The sequence below is a fragment of the Podarcis pityusensis genome, assembly GCF_964106645.2.
Source record: "Podarcis pityusensis genome assembly, chromosome: 3".
In the NCBI taxonomy this organism is placed as follows: Eukaryota; Metazoa; Chordata; class Lepidosauria; order Squamata; family Lacertidae; genus Podarcis; species Podarcis pityusensis.
Window position 1 is genome coordinate 115,327,256 of NC_138026.1, and position 10,396 is coordinate 115,337,651.

Consider the following 10,396-nt stretch of genomic DNA (forward strand, 5'->3'; position numbering starts at 1 on the left):
TTCAGGTTAAGAACAGTTTCAGGTTAACAATGGACCTCTGGAACGAATTAAGTATGTAACCAGAGGTACCACTGTAGGTGGTAAGGGAACACCTAGTTACTTTAAAGGAATTCAAATCTCCAGGGCCTGATTAGCTGCATCCAAGGGTACAAAAGGAGTTTGCAGATGTAATCTCAGGTCTATAATCTTTGAGAATTCCTGGAGAACTGGTGGCAATTGTTGTCCCCATCTTCAAAATGGGTTAAAAGGCCAACCCAGGAAACCACCAACTGGTGAGCTGGACATCCTGACTGCCTGACTTTGATACTGAAAGTTAAAGAAAGAGTGGCTCTCTTCCTGCAATATCTTTGAGCCAGAAGGTGACTTTTGTGACTCCTAAATTCAGTGGTGAGGCAGTTGTGAGGCCTAAATGTTCCCACCTTCCCACTGCTTTTAGAACTTCTTCTCCTTCAGGGGCCCTTCCCAAGCAATCTCAGGCTCCTTCATCTAGTCTCTCATTGCTAACCTGTGCTCTGCTCTTTTCATTCCTCTATGTGTTCTGGGAGACCAGGGGAGAGGATGCTGGTTGCAGCAGGATGGGGAGACTCCCTGGATTCTTCAGCAGCCAGCCTCATCTCTGTCTCCTGCCCCCCTCCTCTTCTCCACCCTCCACTGCTGCCTCTGATTCTGGAATGCTCTCTGTCACCTCCTCTTCCTGCTCACTAAATCCTGTTACCTCTTCAGCTTCCAAGACCTCTTTTTCTCAGTCTGTTCCCTCTTTTCCCCCAGACCACTCATAATCGCCCCACCACCAATCCCCTGTCTCTGAGCCTTCTTCTTTAAGCCTCTCACCACTCATCTGCATCCAACCAGTCAATGACAAGTAAGTCCCATGCACTGAGAAGATTTGGGGCTAGAGAGAAGGTGGAACTGCTCAACAACTACTTTACCTCTGTCTTCTGCTAAAAGGAAACAGTGCACAATGTGGTGATTATAGAATAAATGATGCAGAGGGATAATATTTCTCCAGGACCCACCCACCCACCAGGATCCACCCACCCACCGGATGAAATTTGTAAAGGTTGCAAACCAAGTTGTTCAGATAGAGAATTTGTGACTTCAACAACTTACTGCCAGGATCCTGATCTTGTCTACTGCTGTGATATTATAGGTAACGTATCTATCTTTTCCTAAGGACTGCAAATATTATGTGATTGGGGAGGTGAGCAGTGGTGTTCTTTCTTTCTTTCTTTCTTTCTTTCTTTCTTTCTTTCTTTCTTTCTTTCTTTCTTTCTTTCCTTCATGTTTGAAGCAAGAGAAAGGACAAACAAGGAATAGCATGGAGAGGTGCTATTAGGTGACTTGGGGAAAATGGAGCTGATCAACCCCTACTTTGCCTCTGTCTTTTTCACAAGTTTTCAAAAGGAAAACAATGTGTTGATATTACAATTAATAATGCAGGGAGGGAGCTGCAGCCCAAGAAAAGAAAATACAGTGGTACCTCGGATTACATACGCTCCAGGTTACATACGCTTCAGGTTACAGACTCTGCTAACCCAGAAATAGTACCTTGGGTTAAGAACTTTGCTTCAGGATGAGAACAGAAATCATGCGGTGGCAGCACGGCAGCAGCAGGAGGCCCCATTAGCTAAAGTGGTGCTTCAGGTTAAGAACAGTTTCAGGTTAACAATGGACCTCTGGAACGAATTAAGTATGTAACCAGAGGTACCACTGTAGGTGGTAAGGGAACACCTAGTTACTTTAAAGGAATTCAAATCTCCAGGGCCTGGTGAGCTGGACATCCTGACTGCCTGACTTTGATACTGAAAGTTAAAGAAAGAGTGGCTCTCTTCCTGCAATATCTTTGAGCCAGAAGGTGACTTTTGTGACTCCTAAATTCAGTGGTGATGACCTTTGCCCTGCTGGTTCTCTTTTTGATTTTGTTATACCTGGGTAAAAAATAAAGGTCTGTTCTATCAATGGACTGTAGTAAAAAAAAAAAAAAGTCTAGTCCATTTTGGTGTCTTTTGCTACTCTAACTTGCTCAAAACATTAGCTCATTTGAAACTTTGCCATTTGTGCATAGTTTTATTTAGTGGAAAATGTAATGAAATCTCCGTGACTGCTTTCACTGAGATGCTTAGAGATGTTGGTAATTTCTTCTCTCTGAAGGATGGATTTCTATCTTTATAATATTTCTCCAGAATCCACTCCCACCGAGCAAATGAAGTGTAAAGGTCGCTGCAAACCAAGGTGTTCACGTAGAGAATATGTGGCTTCAACAACCTTCTGCCATCATCCTGATCATGTCTACTGCTGCCGAAAGAAAGGTAACATGCTAATTTTTTGTTATGGGCCGCAATCATGAGTTGGAAAACAAGGTGAAGATAATGAACAGGGTTGTTTGGCTATGCTTGAAGGAAGGCAAAGAACAAACAAGGAGTAGGTTTACTACGTGGAGTGGATGGAGAAATGCTTTTGGGTGACCGAGATAAGTTGGACTCCTCCACACCTACTTTGCCTCTGTCTTCTTCCAAAAGTGTATAATTTGATGATAATAGAATAAAAGATACAGAGAGGGGACTTCAGCGCAAGAGAGGAAGAGAGTTGGTAGGGGAACACCAAGCTACTCTGAATGAATTCTAATCTTCAGGGCCTTAGAACTGCTCCCAAACGTACTAAAGGAACTTGCAGATGTAATCTCACAGCCTCTGTATAGAATATTTGGGAATGCTTGGACAAAAGGTGGTGTCCCTGCAGACTGGAAGTGGGCAAACTTTGTTGCCATCTTCAAAAAGGAAAAGAAAAAGGACCCAGGAACATAACTAGTTGGTCAGCTTGGCTAGGATACTAGGAAAGGTCCCCAAAATGACAATGAGTCAACGAGAAATTAGCAGGCATGCCACTTTCAGAGGCCCTGGGGGCCCGAGCACCAACAAATTTTCATTTTGGGTGTCCACGGGTGCCTGGCTACCGCCTCCTGCTGTGGCCTCCTGCTGTGGCTGCAGCCTCCCACTGCCTCTGCAACACAGTGTGGCGGAGGCGCAGGCCCTGGCCCAGTTGCCTTGTTTTCTCAAAAACAAGTCATAGCTGATGAATCTAAGTTAAAAAAACAAACAAACCCAGATTGGCAAGCTTAGTGGATAAGGGTAATGCTGTGAATGTCTTGATTGCAGTAAGGCTTTTGACAAACTCCCCCCTGGTTGCTTGTCATTCTGGAAAAAGAAATCACAAGTGGGTTACCACAGGGTTCTGTCCTGGACCCAGTGTTATTCAACATTTTTATAGACGGCTTAGATGAAGGAAACAGAGGGGCTGCTCATCCAATCTACAGGTGTGGAATTTAGCTCTTCAGGAAAAGCTTACCTGGCACGTCAGACTTTTGAATGGGAAAGCAAAGCCACACTCAAATCTGGTGGGACTTTGTTGGATATATCAGCTGTTGGCTATTTGCAGTATGGTAGCGCTGCAGAGAGCTTGCTGGGGAGACCATGCATTAAAAAGGACTCAAAAAGTACTTAAACAAGGTTTTAATTACAAAAACAAAAACTCCATTTACACTAAATACATCAACAAACCAACATGACCCAACCACCAACCCATCCCCCAGGGTAATGGGAGAGCTAGGTGCTGCTCCTTATATACGACACCCAATTGCTGACACAGCTTAATCAATACAACTCAGCAGCACCTGCTATGTTTCACAGCTGTAAAGCTGGGTCTCGTTATCTTGCTCTGGCCCTTGCTCTGGCCCCTTAAAGACATACACATCGGGTGGAACAGTGATGAACCTTTACATTTAAAGAAACCATTCAACAGTTCAAGGAACTGTTATATTGTTCTCTCCCCCAACCCTATCCTGGTATCCCAATACATTAGGTAAAGGTAAAGGGACCCCTGATCATTAGGTCCAGTCGTGACCGACTCTGGGGTTGCGGCGCTCATCTCGCTTTATTGGCCAAGGGAGCCGGCGTACAGCTTCCGGGTCATGTGGCCAGCATGACGAAACCGCTTCTGGCGAACCAGAGCAGCGCAAGGAAACGCTGTTTACTTTCCCTCCGGAGCGGTACCTATTTATCTACTTGCACTTTGACGTGCTTTCGAACTGCTAGGTTGGCAGGAGCAGGGACCAAGCAACAGGAGCTCACCCCGTCGCAGGGATTCGAACCGCCAACCTTCTGATCGGCAAGTCCTAGGCTCTGTGGTTTAACCCACAGTGCCACCCGCATCCCTTTCCCAATACATTAGGGAAAAATAGAATACATGGCCTTCTGTTTATTATAGGTTATACTTTACTGTACATTGCAGTGCCACCCATTGCGTGAACAGGCAGCGACCACCCCAGCCCCCAGGGACCACCAGAAAGGAATAATGACTCTGACAACGTGTTATGGAATTAAAATTTGGCCACAACTTTATTAAACTTTCAAATGTAGGAAGACCTTGGCTTAGGCATTAGGCATATATCCCTCCCAGCCCCCCAGCTGGGGGGACTGGGGCTCCTCAGGGTAAATGGGTTATGGGGGTGCTCTGCAAGACACATGTGTACATAGGCAGCCCACCCCATATCCACGCACGCTGGGTAGTTCACTGATAACCTTTCAGTGTATAGCCAGTGACACCCATATTACAACCCCTTTAAGAGGGGACCCTGGAATTGCTGTCGTGGGGTGTGTGTGTGTGAGTCACCACTTCACCCCCCCCCCAAATTTCAGGGAAGAAAAGACTAAAGGATTCCACCCAAGGCCTTAAACCGCCAAAGTTGTGACGAATTCCTACAGGGAAGACAAAACCTGCCAGTGCAGGAGAATTTCTTCCCAGCTCTTCGACAGCAACCAGTCAAAAGACCGTAGCAGCACCTGCTAAACAGGAAGAAAAAGGTTAACCTGTAAGCAAGAAACATTAAACAAAGGGAGGGTTGGGTGAATGAAGCTCCTGAGCCGACTGCCGGGCTGCTGCTGGCTCCACCCCCTAATTATGTGATTGGCCCCACCTCCCAGCAGTGTAAATTGACTGACTGAGGCTGGGCGTGAGCCCCCAAAGAATAACACTGAGAAGCAGGCCAGCGCACATAAGTTCCCTGGGGTCCGAAGAACCGTGTGCGATCCCGGAAAGTGCACCCACAGTGTGAGTGTTCTCCTTGTGCACTCAATCTTTCCCAACATCAGGGTCTTTTCCAGGGAGTCTTCTCTTCTCACGAGGTGGCCAAAGTATTGGAGCCTCAGCTTCAGGATCTGTCCTTCCAGTGAGCACTCAGGGCTGATTTCCTTCAGAATGGATAGGTTTGATCTTCTTGCAGTTTCCTGCTTGGCAGGGGGTTGGACTCGATGGCCCTTGTGGTCTCTTCCAACTCTGATTCTATGATTCTATGGGACTCTCAAGAGTCTCCTCCAGCACCATAATTCAAAAGCACAAATTCTTGGCGACCAGCCTTTTTTATGGTCCAGCTCTCACTTCCATACATCACTACTGGGAAAACCATAGCTTTAACGGGTCTTCACTTACCTCATAGTAAATGTCACAAATTTTGGAAGTTCAGGCATTGGGTTGGAACCTTAGCTGACCAGAGGTCCTGTTAAAGGGGTGCACGAATGGGAGTCCACATGGGGGCCTATGGGACATAGTGCCTTTCCCAATGGTGGCCCTGGTGGGATTGTACAACCTGATGCATGTCCACTGGCACCAACTCCAGGGGCCCCCAGGGCCCCCTGCACCCACAATATTTTGTGTGTGACCGTGTGACCTTAGTTGAGACTTCCAGAGCTTTGTGAGCCCTGGAAGTTGCGTCTGAAGCCTCACAGAGCCTCCCAACGCAACTTCCAAGAGAAACCAGAAGTCTCATTGGAGGCCTGAGACATAACCCCCAAGGCCCCACGAGGTCTTGGAAGTGACATCTAAGGCCCTGCACAGTCTCAGAAGCTACTTCTGGTAGAAACTGGAAGTCATGTCGGAGGCCTCGTAGGCGTTGCTGCGGCGCCCGCAGTGTAATGTGACGTAATGATGTCACAACATCACTTTCCATCTCACGTGTCATTGGGCAGCCATAATCTGGGCCCCAAGTTGGCACCACTGTGCATGTTAGAGGTGACCTCCCAGTCAGGGTTGACCCACCCTACTCAACAACCAGCGGTCAGGCTGCTTGATACTGTATACATATCCAATGCCTTGGCCAAAACCTACTGACATGTGAAATCAATAAAAGTTATGGCCTATTTCAACCCAATAGCAATGTCCCGTGTCTCATTTATTTGGCTGGCCTTTCACTGGGCTGTGAGCATCTTGCCCCTGTATATGCAATCCAATCCTATACATAACTACTATGTATCTCCCTATATCTGGTCCACTTGCACAAAGCAAGGGCAACTCATATATCAAAACAATGCAGACATTTTAAATAATCCCACAAGAAAGAAAAGTTACAAAATGGGGAGGCTAGTCTATTAAGGAAAAACGGGCACTACTGAATCCTCGAACTTCCATTTACACACATAGTTTTGACAATTTATTCCAGGTGAAACATAAGGAAAACCTTTATATAATTTTCTTTTGTTTTTAAGTATAAACTACAAAGATGAAGATTGAGGATCATTTGAATATTGGGGGCTGTCCCATCACTTGGAGTGCCACTGGATCCTGCTTCAACCCCAGCTAGAGTCTCCTTCTGCTTCTTCATCAAAGCATCCAGATCAAAAGAAGTGCTTGCAACATTCTCCATGATTACATGAGATTCTCCCTTGCAATAAAAGTGAATTAAAAAAAAAGCAATTTCCATTCATTTGTCCTGATCTGATTATTTACTAGCATGAGGTTATTCCTGATTAAATGTTGTTGTTGTTTAGTCGTTTCCGACTCTTCGTGACCCCATGGACCAGAGCACGCCAGGCACGCCAGATTAAATGTAGAACGTGACATTTGTTCTTACTGAAATTCATTTTGGGTTTTTTTTGGCCCTGGTCCCCAATCTGTTAAGGTCATCTGGAATCCTGATTCTACCTTCTGAGGTATTAGCCACCCCTCCCAGTTTGGTGTCATCTGCAGATTTGTATACATTGTTTTGTCCACGTTGATCTTCATGACATTTTTCAAAAGAAAGAGCAGGAAGTAATTATCCAAAATTAATAGCCATGAATATCCTTAGCAGAAGAACATACAGTCCTTCCTTCACCCTGAAAGTTTCTCTTCCTCCTGCCTCTGTGCATGACATCATTCCCTTAGTAAGTACAAATAGAAGATGCTTTCCGTTCTCTCTCTGCAATATCTTTGAGCCGGAAGATGACTCTGGTGGCACCAGCATTCAGCCATGAAGACCTTTGCCCCACTGGTTATCTTTTTTATGCTGCTTAGCTTCCCAGGTAAAATATAAAGAACAGTTGAACCACCGGACTGTGGTAAAAGAAGACTTGTCTAACTAGCTTTGCTGCTGTGCCATGCTTGAAGTATTAGCTCATTTGATACTATGCCATTTGCACAAGATGAAAGTATACCTGAAGGAGCATCTCCACCCCCATTGTTCAGCCCAGACACTGAGGTCCAGCTTCGAGAGCCTTCTGGTGGTTCCCTCCCTGCGAGAAATGAGGTTACAGGGAACTGGGCAGAGGGCCTTCTTGGTAGTGGTGCCCGCCCTGTGGAACGCCCTTTCATCAGATGTCAAGGAAATAAACAACCATCTGTCTTTTAGAAGACATCTGAATGAAGCCCTGTTTAGGGAGGTTTTTAATGTTTGGTCTTTTACCATGTTTTTAATGTTCTGTTGGGAGCTGCCCAGAGTGGCTGGAGAAACCCAGCCAGATGGGCGGGGTATAAATAGTGAATTATTATTATTATTATTATTATTATTATTATTATTATTATTATTAGACTGCTTTCACTGAATAGGAGATGCTTAAAGATGCTGGTGATTTCTTTTCTTCTGGGGGACTGATTTCTATCTTGTTAATATTTCTCCAGGACCCACCCCCACACTGAATGAAATTTGTAGAGGTCTCTGCAAACCAAGTTGTTCAGGTAGAGAATATTTGGCTTCATCAACCGTCTGCCATCATCCTGATCATGTCTATTGCTGCCGAAAGACAGGTAACATGTGAATTTTTTCCTAAGGTGTGCAACTATTATATGATTTGGAAAAGCAAATAAACAGGTTTGAGGGTTTTTTTTGCTATGTTTGAAGCAAGAGAAAGAACAAACAAGGAGTAGGTCTTCTGCGTGGAGATAATGGAGAGGTGCTATTAGGTGACCGGGGGGGGGGGGGGAATGGAGCTGATCAACACCTACTTTGTCTCTGTCTTTTTCAAAAGGAAAACAGTCTGCAATGTGATGATATTACAATTAAGAATGCAGGGAGGGAGCTGCAGCCCAAGAAAGGAAAATAGGTGGTGGTGGTAACAACAACAACAACAACAACTTGTTATTTATACCCCACTCATCTGGCTAGGTTTCCCCAGCCACTCTGATGAGATTCTCATTAAAAACATAAAGAATTCTCTCTCTCTCTCTCTCATATAAAGAATTTATAAAGTATAAATGAGATTCTCATTTAAAATATAAAGAACTGTATCAAAAGGGCCCCTTCCGATTCTCAGAACTGAGTGTCTTTGCAAATTAGGGTGGAATCTACAAACATAAAAACCCCTCTGAAAATGCTTTTTAAAAAGCATTAAAAAATACATTGCATTTTCCATAAGGCTCACCATTGCCATCTAGTGTCCCATTGTTTACCTTCCCGCTGGAGCGGTACCTACTTATCTACTTGTACTTTGACGTGCTTTTGAACTGCTAGGTTGGCAGGAGCAGGCACTGAGCAATGGGGGCTCACCCTGTCGCAGGGATTCGAACCGCCGATTTTCTGATTGGCAAGCCCAAGAGGCTCAGTGGTTTAGACCACAGCGCCACCCACGTCCCATTGACCCACTGTATATTGCACTTAAAACACACTTAAAACATTTTCTTTGCAGCTGTATAGCTGAGTTCTATGTCATTTGTGCAGGATTAGTTCCATTTCTTTTCTTAGTGAGAAGTGTAATGGGCTCCTTTCACAGAATAGGAGATGCTTAGAGGAGCTGGTGATCTCTTCTCATCTGAGGGATGAATTTCTACCTTCACAATATTTTTCCAGGACCCACTCTCACCCGAAATAAAAAATGTATAGGTCGCTGCAAAGCAAGTTGTTCAGGTGGAGAGTATGTCGCTTCAACAAGCTCCTGCCACCGTGCTGATCATGTCTACTGCTGCTCAAAGACAGGTAACATGCTAATTTTTTGTTATGGGCCACAACTATTATGATTTGGAGAAGAAGGTAAAGATAATAACAGGGTTGTTTGGCTATGCTTGAAAGAAGATGAACAAGAAAGGAGGAGGTCCTCTTCATAGAGAAGATGGAGAAATGCTACTGGGTGACAGAGAAAATAGTGAACTGCTCAACACCAACTTTGCCTCTGTCTTCTTCCCAAAGGAAAACAGTGTATAATTTGATGATACTAGAATAAAAGATGCAGCTCAAGAGAGGCAAAGAGATAGAAAGGGAATACCTAGCTACTCTGAATGAATTCGAACCTTCAGGGTCTAATGAACTGCACCCAAAGGAACTATATGGATTTGCAAATATAATCTCAGAGGCTGTTTTATAATATTTGGGAATCCTTGAAAATCCCTGCAGGTGGGCAAACATTGTCACCATCTTCAAAGAGGGGGAAAAGAAGACCCAGGCATCTCGGTTGGTCAGCTTGACTTTGATACTAGGAAAGGTCCTAGAAATATATTTATAGTGTGGGTCTGTGAACACTTATTAAAGTGTTCTGTCGCTACTAAGAGCCAGCATGGGTTTCTCAGAGACAAGTCATAGCAGATGAAACTCTCTCCCCCTTTTCAATAGAGTGGCAAGCTTAGTGGATAAAGGGCATGCTGTGACTGTAGTGTATCTTGATTGCTGTAAGACTTTTGACAAACTTCTTCATGGTTCTTTTGTCAACCTGGGAGAAAAAAGTGGCAAGTGGATTACCACAGGGTTCTGTCCTGGGCCCGGTGTTGTTCAACATCTTTATAAATGACTTAGATGAAGGGAACAGAGGGGTTCCTCGTTAAATCTGCTGATGACACCAAATCAGGAGGGGTAGCTAATATCTCAGAAATAGAATCGGGATTTTAGATGACCTTTAGAGATTGGAGACCTGGGCCAAAACTAACAAAATGAATTTCAGTAGGGATAAATGTCAGGTTCTGCACTTAGGCAGGAACTGCCAGATGCATAAATATAGAATGGAAGACAAAGGATCTTAGAGGGTTTTTTTGCTTTTTTAAGTAGACCACAAATTTAACTTGAGTCAACACTGTGATGCAGCAGCAAAAAGAGTTAATGCAATTCTAGATGTTCAGTCCTCACAGCAAGGGAAATAACAGTATCATTCTTACCTTCCTTGGTCAG

The 10,396-nt window shown here is 44.6% G+C and overlaps 2 long non-coding RNA genes across 2 annotated transcripts; both read left to right on the forward strand.

The window, feature by feature from the left end:
* The first annotated feature begins 865 nt into the window (after positions 1-865).
* On the forward strand, positions 866-6,734 carry LOC308472752. The gene is made up of 3 exons (XR_013983708.1): positions 866-1,150; positions 2,184-2,309; positions 6,537-6,734. It is a non-coding gene; the product is annotated as an uncharacterized lncRNA (long non-coding RNA).
* A 503-nt stretch (positions 6,735-7,237) lies between these two features.
* LOC308473311 lies at positions 7,238-9,139 on the forward strand. The gene is made up of 3 exons (XR_013984029.1): positions 7,238-7,331; positions 7,927-8,052; positions 9,092-9,139. It is a non-coding gene; the product is annotated as an uncharacterized lncRNA (long non-coding RNA).
* Positions 9,140-10,396: the final 1,257 nt, after the last annotated feature.